We start from the raw sequence: 11676 nt of genomic DNA on the forward strand, positions 1-11676 counted from the left end.
CATCATCGTTTTCAACCAATCGTAAGGCTTTTTTTTGGGATTATAGTGATAATTCGATAATTCGTCAAGTAGGTTTCTCAGATGTTTTCAATCCTATTGCTAAAGTAATAAAATAAATACTGTTGTCAAATGGTACTATTTAATTCATGAAATAATCAACCGAATTACACTCTAACTCTTGAAATGAATTACAACCGATAACACTAGTCCACAAATTTTGACTTTAAAAAAGTATTTTTCGCGTAAAGTACTTTTTTTATTAATCTTCATAATGCTGAATACAAAAAATTAGTTTCTATTTTCTAGAAAAAAAATTACAAGATTTTTGCAAAAATTAACAGAAATCATACTGTTCTTCTGTACACTTGCTTTCAAAACTTTCGCGTACATATTCAAAATCAAGTAACAACGATTTTGCAAAATTTAAGAAGTGTGAACGCGTAACTTTGAGATTAGGTTAAGGATGACATTGACAGCAATTAAAAAAATTATGATCGGTCTTCTACTCACGGTCTCTTCTTGTTCCCACCTCTTCTTTATTTATAGAACAGTGCTTTTATTTTGCCCATTATGAGTAGCACCCCTTCTTATGGACCACTCTTCTTCTAATTTGGAAAGCATCAAAACTTTTTCTTGTTCTGTCAGTCGAGGCATTTTGACTTTTCAAAAGTTTAAATGTCAGAGTTGATTAATTATTACCCTGATTTAATACAGCGAAAAATAGGTATACGCGAAAGTTTTGAAAGCAAGTGTACATTATTCTGTATACAGTGCGTTTTTTTTTAAGACAGGCCATTGCTACATTGCCACACGCTAATTTTTCAACCCCCTGTTAACTTTTATTTTTGTGAAAATTACAAAACCTAGCGCTGTTTTTAGATTAAACTTGATATTACTTGATAGTAATATCCGTAATAGTGTATGTACTCCGGCAAAATTGCCGTGCCGCCGGGTGGCGGAGGGATAGTTATCTAGTCATCTACTTCATTTTGTAATACCTAAATGGTTGTAATAAACAATTTACAAATATAATGTTATTTTTTTTACTTTTAATATTTTTATGACTTAGTAATACAGAACAGAGCACTAAAACAAAATATTTTCAAAATTTGATGCCAACTAATTAGTAAATATCAGTACATATTATCAAGCTCAAGGAAGTTAGGATCGTTAAATTTAGAAGATATCACTGATATCAAGTATCGTGAAAACTTAAACTAATAAATGACTTTTACTTATCAACTCGTATTCAGCATGGGCAGACAAGCAAAAATTAGTTAAAATTATTCAGAATATTTTTCCACTGTAGACCAGTGTAATCTGCACTAGTGCAATTATAATAATCGATAATTTGCGCTAGAGCAAAACTGTTGTCAGTAAATCACCTTACGACCCAAAGGAGCCGTCTACAAACCAACTTCAGTTGTCCGGATCGGGGAGCGAAATAGGAGAGAAAGACGCATACATGTGTCCTGGTACAGGGGCGGCTTGCCAGATTTCGGCACCTCGCAGGGTGCGGTACAGTGGAGTACCGGTTCTTCCTCGTTCGGAAATTTCGATCTTCGTCGGTTGGTCCGAAAAAGTAAACTCGAGGAGGACCGTACGAGTTACTGGCGGGTGGTATAGTCACCTGGCAGAGCATGTCGCGCATGTCAAATTGTCTCATAATTTCCTCTCGTGCACTTCGCGCACTCGAGAAAATTAAATAATCGATAATTTGACGGGCACTCGGCATATTACTATTGACAATTCAAATCAAGTTGTCACCAGTATTGCCAATCTAATTTAAAAGTCATAGCCTAGTTTAATTATAAATTTAATGATCTCAGGTACTTACTTATCCCTGGAGTTGCTGCGACAGAATCCAACACATCTTCCTCAGTTTCCAGTCTTCGGTCACTGAGTGGACGGGTCGTGCATGCTAAAGGAACCGTAATCACGAAGATGCTGCAATACTGCCGGGAACAAACGCGCGTCAGGGCAAAAATTAAGGACTAAGGGGGTCATTCACGAAACTCGGTAAGGCTCGATAAGGCGTTGCAAATTCAAAACCATGACAACCGACATTGTTGAAGTATTGTATTTGCCGTTTCGTTAACGATTTGCAAATTTGCAAAGTTTCGAGAATCTCCCCCTAATTCCCTAATCTTTGGTCAGGGACTTGTCGAGTTGGAAGTCGCTCCTGAAAAAAAGTTACTCGCATTACTGCGCGCGAGCTTCACCGTAGACAAACACCATACCACCTTGATTAATGAATAATTTGGTATTTTTACGAAGTACTGGGTGACTTTTAATGATTGAAATTATTTTTGTTCGGTTGGCAACATATTTTTGATTTTATGTTGGAACACTTGACTGTCAAATTCAAATATGACAGTTCAAAAGTCAAAATTAATCAAATTGTCATTATTACGATTTATTAATCTGCAAAAATCTTAATTTAGAAAACGAATCAACAGACAAATGACTAGGCGTACCAATTATTCGGGAGTGCCAACCCACTAAATTTGTGTCAATTATTAAAAATCACCCGGTATTTGCTGCCGTGTTAAAAGGCAAATGAAGCTACCGAAAAACAAGGGAGCACCCTTAATGAAAACGGTAATTTTACGTACTCACAAGCGGAGGAAAAGTGACTCTTTTTCGGACGCACTTTATCGGACGTGGCGCCATCTGTTGGTCTGTTTAGTAAGTTAGCAACGAAACCGACAATTGAAGCATTGGGTGGAAAAACAGCGTTAAGCTATTAACGCTGTTTTTTGTATTATTGGTAGAAACGATTGTTGAGTTATCTTGGATACCGTAGTGAAAATCTCAATTTTATCTGACGCAAGGTTAAGAAGTTGTAACTGAAAAAATAACAATGGGCCGTATCAGCGGTGAACATGCTCATGAATGCATCTCTTTCCCACTTGTTATATTTGCATAAAGTTATATCGTTTTATACCTTAATCGCAACTTTAATGAAAGACAACTTCAAAAACGTTCTCGTAATACGGCCGCCCACCTGTATAACGCTGTTTTTTCTTGAAAACACTGAAAATTGTCGTTTAATAGTGATGGTATACGTGGTCATCAAATTGTTCTGAATATATTTTTCTAGAGTATTTTCCCAATAATTCGTAGAACAATAACCTAAAAATAATTTTTTTGTTGACATCGATGGTTCGGTTATGTAAAATCACCTACTTTATCGCATTTTCTTGAATGATTTTAAATTTGGTAGAAAAACAGCGTTCTCATAATTTTTTTAAATGGGCTGTAGAAAAATCTGTTTTATAGTATTACTTGTTTTCTTGAAGGAAAACAATAGAGACTCAGTGAAATAATAATCCTCACAAGCCACAGCACCATAACTCATATAATTTTGTCATTTGCAGCATTCAAATTATTTCAAATTGATTTATCTCGGAATGATGTTTTCTGGATAACGCTGTTTTTCCACCCAATGCTTCAATTGTCCTGTCACCATAAATTATGTAAATAAGTAATTGTATTGCAAATGCTAAATTTCTAGTTTTGTTGGCAAGCTGATAACAAATACTATAAGAAAATTGTTAATATGTGTTAATAAATGTATCTATTTGAAAAAGATATGATGTCTTTTGCTTTGTAGTTCGTGCGGTCGCCTAAAAACTTTAATGTGCACCTCTGGCAAAAAGTGCCTTTTGTCCTTGCCTGTTTTCAAACCTCAGCTGCGCCTCGATCAGAAAACTCGGACGTAAAAGATGGACTTTGTGGCCTTGATGCACAAATAACGCCATTTTTTCAATTCCTTAGTTTTTATTACAGTTTTAAAACGGTTTCGAGGGACTTTTGAAAATGGAAATAACAATGTCAATTTTTCATTTAGATTTGTGCCATTTAAAACAGTTATTTTTATATTAAGTGCGCGAAGAGAGTGTTTTTTGTGCATGAAAAGGTCTTTTACGCCGAGACGAAGGTCGAGGCAGTATAAAGCCTTTGAATGCACAAAAACATCTTCACGCACGAAATATAAACAATATTTTTTCTATAATTGAAATTAAAAATTTTTGAAGGAACTCTGAAGTTTCAATGCAGTGACCATGTTGCTAGGTAACTAATAAAAAACAGTGCGTGAAATGAAAAACAGAAATAGTCGTATGCGTGAAATTGCATTTCACACACTGTTTTGTATGGTTTCTATGGTTTCGATCTTACAAACAATGCAAAAAAAAATACACGTCAGAAAATGACCCACTTCAGGCACAGATAACTATGCGTGAATTTCAATTTTTTGAATCAATTATATAAAAAAAATATTTATGTACCGGGTGTATTATGAAAAATCTTTGGTGTTGTAATTTCCTTATTTTTCATACAATTTTAATAAATGATGTGTCAAACAAAATTGTTTTAAATGGACTACAATTTGAATTGATCCAATATTTGTTCTTGAGTTCTGTTTTTGACAAATGATAGTCAACTTTTTTTTTTCAAATGGCACTATTAACTTTTTTTGCTCTGTTTTATAGAGATTTTTATTTTGAATATGAAAATGTAAACAACCATGTTCATGCATAGAAACAAAAAGAAGAAATTAAAAAATAATGATTTTTTTTTTAATCAAGCTGTCACATTAAACAGTAATAAAAGTGCATTCTAATTTTCCAAAGAGCTATGGACATTCAAGACAATGTCTATTTGACTCCGCCCGATAACAGAGATGATTTTGTAAGAAGAATCGTAGCAGTATGTGAACAAATTCCACCAGAATTTTTATTAAACGCCGCAATGGGCGTCAGTGGAAGGTGTTGAATGTGCCTTAGAGATAATGGAGGTAATTTCGAACATTTGCTATAGTAAAGTGATGGTTACTTGATTTCTGGAAATTCAATTTTTTTATTAAAAACAAATTTTTGATTTTTTATTTTAATGTTTATGTATTCAGAAGATAAACATCGATCAGAAAGTACTATTCATGTTTAGATTAATTAATCAGAGCTTCCAGAAGCGTCTTGTCCGGAATGGAATTAAGTTAAATTAGGTATATGTTTAACCATATTTTCGGTTTATTCGCTTATTGAAGATACTATAGTTTACATATTATGATCCAATTCAATTTCACTCTGTATAATATTTTTCAAATAGTGTAAAAATAGTATATTATACACCAAGGTGAAGAAGTCCATGATTATAACCAGAGCGCCAAGATTAGAGAGCCCGAGGCGTGCCGAGGGTTCTAAGGCGCGAAGGCTATAAGGGACTTCTTCACCGTGGTTTATATACTATTTTTTCCACTACTAGATACGTTAAAACCCTTTCGGATAATAACTATTAATAAAATGTATTTAATTTATTAATAAAATTTGTTCGATGCGACGATCCGAGTTCTCATTTTTCAACGGTTGCTATGAAAATCGTCTACGTTAACCAATGAAATAAACTAAAATCTTTCGTTGCTAGGTGACGGCTGTTCATTATTAACCTAGGTTAATAATGAAAATTATTATTAACCTTGGGAGAGAAATTCTACTTCTGGGGTCGGTTCGAGAGTCAATAATGAAGCTTTCTGAGACTAGTAGTGGAAAAAATGTTTTGTTCCTCACTGTCAGAATTTAAGAATTTTCTCCTGTGTGAACGGATTTTAATAAATGTCACAACTTGTCAAAACGCAACGTCAAGCTAATTTTAAAGATTTTAAGGAATGTGGAGCCTTTAAGGGGCTCATCGAACAAAAAAACGTTGTATTCAACTCGTTCGTGTTTAAATTGGCCTTTTTTTGGCACTTGTGGGCCCACTCATGTCAAAAAATAGCCCAATTTTTACACACGAACACGTTAATAAACCACTACATTGAGGCGGCGTGGCGTGAGCACTTTTCGCTCTCACGTGGCACTTTATACAGGGTTATTATAAATGTTTGTAGTCGAAGCAAGCCATGCCCATGTTATGAGATTTTTGCCGCCTCACTGTGAACTGTTACTGTCAGTGTCATTTTTTAGGTGAAAAGTGCGGTGATGAGAATTCTATTTCTTTCTTTCTAAATTAACGATTGAATCTAAGAATATTGTGTTGTTTTGCACCCAATTTAACTCCTGTGTGTATTCACTTATTCATCATTTTTTATAAGGAGGGGTCACCATAAATTTTACATTCAGTTTTTACGCTAACTTGGACTACAATCATTTATAATGAACCTGTAGCTTACGGCGCTGACCGACCGCTTGTGTTGCGAAAATTGCTCACGCTGCCTCACTAAAAAATTAATATCCCAAATCTAGGAACGTTTTTCAGTTGGTAACATACATTGCCGGCAGCAAATTTACTGTAGTATTCTCTGCTATTTGCCGTATTTCTGGATAATTCATCTTTAATTGCAATTTCACTTGCGAAAAATGACAATTAAGTTTAGTCTAGATTCAAATTTAAAATGTTACTTTAAATATCAACATTGAAATAAAAGTGTCACCAACTGTCACAGAATTCCTAAATTACCAAAATCGATTTTATTTGTAAAAAACATATATTTAATATGCAAATTAGAAAAAAATAGCATAAAAAGCACGTTTTATAAAACTTAAGAGCACTCGTATTTCTTTTTAGAAAATTCTTCACTGCCAATTGGAAACAAAAAATGTTCATTCCCATTATCTTAAAGTTTAAATCCGATACTCATTAGAAAACCACTTTTCATAATGCATCATTTAAAGTTTAAATTTACAGGCTTTTTTACAGTTTTTACACAGTATGCGCTAATTTTGCGGACCAGTGTATTAAGTTTTATAAAACTCATGTTTTAATACATATACTATTCTAACATCCTGGGTGGCTGTGAGCTTTAATTAGGTGCGCCGCCACGCAAACTAGATGTTAGAAATATTTATAATAACCTGTATTATCGGATATTGAAAAAGAAAAACCCAAAAATTTCAAACTGTTCTTTTACAAACAGTCTTTTTGAGTTAGTTTAGTTCAGAGCGACATATTTTGCTACCTCTCTACAACATAGGTATGTAAAATTCAAGAAAAATCATGACTATTATCTAAAGATTCTGCACTTATATGCGAAATGACCGATAATAGTTATTTATTTTTCACTTTAGCATAATTGCATTATAACTCCTAGGATACGAAATACGTAAACATGTCCATAACAACCGGGGAATAAAACAGGGCGTAATAAGAATAAGCGGGGGTAATGAATTCATAACGCCCTCATCAATTCATAATTGCAAAGATGCCATTTTTTTTTAAAGAACACGTATAGCTATTATTATACAAGCGGGCTAAATGAATGTTTAACGAGGGATGCATTTAACAGCGCGAGCGGCGAAGCCGCAAGCGCGTTAACATCGCAAGTTAAACATTCATTTAGCCCGCGAGTATAATACAACTGTTTATCCAATTTTACACTAATAAACCTCTCCAATTTGAGTGTATTTTTTTTTAAATCAAGTCCGAAGCTTGTGTCACTAATCAGTAATCAGTAATCACAAATGATTGTCGAGTCGTTGAGTGTGATTTTTTGTTGTCTTGGTTTTATTGACACGAGAAAAAAAATCGGTGTGACAGTGAATTATTTTATCCAATATTACTCCTAATAAAATTAGGTCTTTACGGCGTTATACACGTGTAGAAGGTGAAAATCTAGAAAATGGATGATACAATTATGAACAATTGCTTCCCAATACCTGTAATGTATGTAATTATTGTTTAATAAATTTTTATTTATTTTCTTTGACATTTACTTGACATTTTTAAACCGCTAGCGAAATAAAAATTTTAAACCGCTAAGGAATAAAAATTGTATTCGATTATTCATTAAACAAGTGCTTTTATCCCCTGTATCTAAGTATTTAAATATGACTTTATAAGGCAAAATTGGATAAATGAAATAATTATCATATCATCACCATCAGCAACTATCATATGATGTCATATCATAACAAAGTATGAGAAAGTTAAAACGCTTTTTTCAGAAACAATTTCACAAGACTTCCCATTTTTTCGGAAAATTTTGATTTTATGACCAAAAGTTTGTTGCTTGGCAACAAACTTTGAGTCTAAAGTCGGCCTTACACCAAGGCAACAATTGGCAACATGTTGCTTGCAACATTTTTTAGTAATGTTGCCGGTCATTACTAAAAAATGTTGGCGGCAACATGTTGCCAATTGTTGCCTTGGTGTAAGGCTGCCTTAATAAAATCAAAATTTTCCGAAAAAAAATGGGAAGTCGAGTTATATTTGGCTAGACAAATTCCCGAATGAACAATTCAAACAAACATTCGGAGCAACATCACAAAACGGATTAAAGGTTAGTTTATATTTATCGTGGCACTTTTCCTGCAACAATTTAGCTGTTGTATGCTAAATTGTTTTCACACTGTAGTCAATATCACTGCTGGAGTCGTTTCTAAAACGATTTTTTAAATCCATTTCGGAAAACGTCAAAATAATTTTCTGATATTTTGTTCATTAATTTGTGTTACCAACAAAAACAAAAGCCTTGTCAACGTTGTTTTTCACCGGAAGGGAGATTTTTGTCGGCGGAAGACGCATTTTCTGACCATGACTAGATTTTTTTCGCGATATTCGGTACACTATTGGTCAATATCAACTGTTTTCATAATATGAGTTTTAAAATGGCCCACTCGTGCCAAAAAAAACCAAATTTACACACGAACTCGTTAAATAAATAACTATTTCTGGGCGAAAACTAATCGGTTGTTTGCGAAAGTCACCAGTATTAAAATAATCTCGCCAAGCAAAGGTTCCTTATGTTCGATTTGTGAGTGAAAATAATTGCTTATTTTGATTTTTATTAAAATGGTGAACTTCACTGATGCCGAGTTTACCGATATGGTTTTATTGTATGGGAAAGTTTTGAACATTTTGTGCATGGAACGATTTCCACACCATGAAATTCTCGATCCCATACATACGAGTAGGTATAGGGCATTCATTTTAAACGTTGGGTAAAGTTGTAAACTCAAAACACCATAAATTACGAAAGCGGCAAATTTTCATTGTATCGGTACCGTAAAGTAGGAATCCCTCTGTTCATATAAAACTGGTACCACGTCGTACTTTCACCATCTTATCGACGAGCAAAAGAAAGAGACGTTAAGATATCCACAAGTAAAAAAAAATTAAAACACATTTTGTGATCAGTGACCAAAAAAATGTAAAGAGATTGTTAATTTTAAATAATGCATTTGACAAATAAGATTACTTAATAAAGAAATAAGAGTAATTAGTAAAGTATCCATTACATGTATCTTTTAAAGTAAGTAAAAAATAAATAATAAAATACGTAAACAAATAAAAAATTAATCGTCATCTGAATCAAATTCACTAGATGATTCACCACTATTGGCAGCAAATGTTAATGGTTTCACTTGGTCTTCTAAAAGTTGATCTCGATCCCACCATTCTTTAATTTTGGACCCGAATATATTGAACACAGTTTTAGATTCACTGAGTTTTGGACAAGTGTCAAAGCAGGCAAGTTTTACTACAAAACCCAACATTTAAAATGAATGCACTATACCTACGTTTACGGTGACGAACTCCAACTCCAACTTTCCCGGATTTATTACCACATGAGTGGGGTTTTCAAGAATAATTTTCAATTAATGTATAGTTAATATTTCGTCAAAACCCTTGTGGAGCAGCATTTTTAGGTTTTCTTTTTTCTTTTTGGAAAAACTTTTTGTTTTTGGCTACACGACGTGATACATAATATGTATGATATCTATTTATGTAGACGACGGAGCTCCCTACAGTGTGCAAGAGACGTCACAAATTAGTTTAACAATTTTTAAGAAAAATGGATCGGTGGGGACCATTTTGTGGCCAGCTTGGTCGCCGGATTTAAATCCGTGTATTTTTTTTATTGTTGGAACATATTAAGCAGTGTACATCTCCGGTTGACACTGGCGAAGAACTAACCTGTTGTGTGACACAATTGGCCGAAACTATTCGTGACATTCAACTATAAGAGTGCGAGGGTATACTTCGTCCAGCGAAAGACTGGGAGATTTTAAATTGTAGGTTTGTAACACACAAAATGCACTAGAATACATTAATTAGAGCATAATTTCAAGGCAAGAATGTTACTGCTTGAAAGAGATATTTCAAATTTTACGTGCGCGAGGTACTATTTTCTCTACGTAGAATTTAGTGATTTTTATGTCAACCAACCTCTCACTGGACAAACTATACAAGCCTGCATCGATAATGAAGGAAAACATTTTGAGCATTTATTATAGCTATTTTATCACATCAGGGTCAGTGAACTTAATGCAAACAGTGTTGATAATACGTAACGTTTTTAATTCGAGTATTGGAGTGAGTAGGTATTTATTCTGGTATTTACTCGAATAACTTTTTCAGGATTCATTATGAATGAATGTGTAAAGAAAAACATAGGCGTGCATAAATTTTAGGATTCAAACTTATATTAATTTTAACTTTGCAACTCAGACTTTTCGGAGGAAATATACCTATATGTATATATGTATTCGTATGAAGAAAAATACAATTAAAACTCGAAATTCACAAAATAATAATAGTAAATTATGTCCGCTAAGACCTGTAGCCATGATGTTGGAGTAGATTTTAAAGTACCCGTTATTATTCGAAGTGTGATATTCAATTGAGCATCTATTTTGTTTACATGTGTACTGTACTGTTCTTCCAGACAAGGCAACAACATTCTGCCGTTGAATACACTAGAGCTAGTCCTGCCACACGTAGAGTGTGTGCACACGCATTCGCTTGCCAACTTGTGCCTGCGAGTTTATGTATAATGTTGTTTTTCTACTTCGGTGTCACAATGAGCATTTTGTGACACCGAAAACAGTTTCACAAAGATCAATTTTATACCATCGTTTCTAGTGATTATTGAATTTGGGGTTGGTATTGAAAGTAAATTTCAGTGTTAAATGTGATGTCATTTGAAGCTGAATCCATGTTTTGGATCAAAATGAACTATTAAGGGGGTAGATTATTATTGTAACAAGATCTGGGAGACCATTTAAATTTTAATTTTCAATGAAATGACATTGCTTCGTCAATACCAACCCAATTCCATTAAAATAAAAGGCACTAGATAATAATTTTATATTTAAAAAAATTAAATTAATGAAGCCGAAGTAGAAAAAATAGCATGTTACACTCATTGCACAAGACATGTTGTCGAACTCGTTCCTTTAGAACACTCCTCACTGCGTTCGTCATGTTCTAAGATAATGTTGAAGATAAACAAATTTAATTTTTTTGCTCATTGTTAATAAACGTGGCCTCTTGTCTTGTTGAGTTGGTTGTAAAAGATGTTTCATCTATTTGACGCACTTTGAACCTTCGAACTTTTACCTGCATATTGTGGTGACAAATTTTTAATGGTTTCTCACGATCGGTTTAGAATGGAACTGTCTGTTAAATTTGATCATAGTAGTCATCATAGGGTGAAATAATTAAAATTTTATTCAATAGACAATATTTATTTACAAACACATCTGCTTCCGTCGAGAGCTAAAATTTGGCTACCGTACTTCAAAGACTAAAATTTGTGAGGTGACTGTTCGCTGTTATTAGTTGAGCAGGGAAAGGGGCCTCTGGTTGGTTCTTAACGCTTAATATGAAAGAACATACTTACACATTGATGAACACTGTAGAATCCATTATCTTAGGAATAATAAATCATAAACA

This window comes from Tenebrio molitor, chromosome 1, assembly GCF_963966145.1.
Source record: "Tenebrio molitor chromosome 1, icTenMoli1.1, whole genome shotgun sequence".
Taxonomy (NCBI): domain Eukaryota; kingdom Metazoa; phylum Arthropoda; class Insecta; order Coleoptera; family Tenebrionidae; genus Tenebrio; species Tenebrio molitor.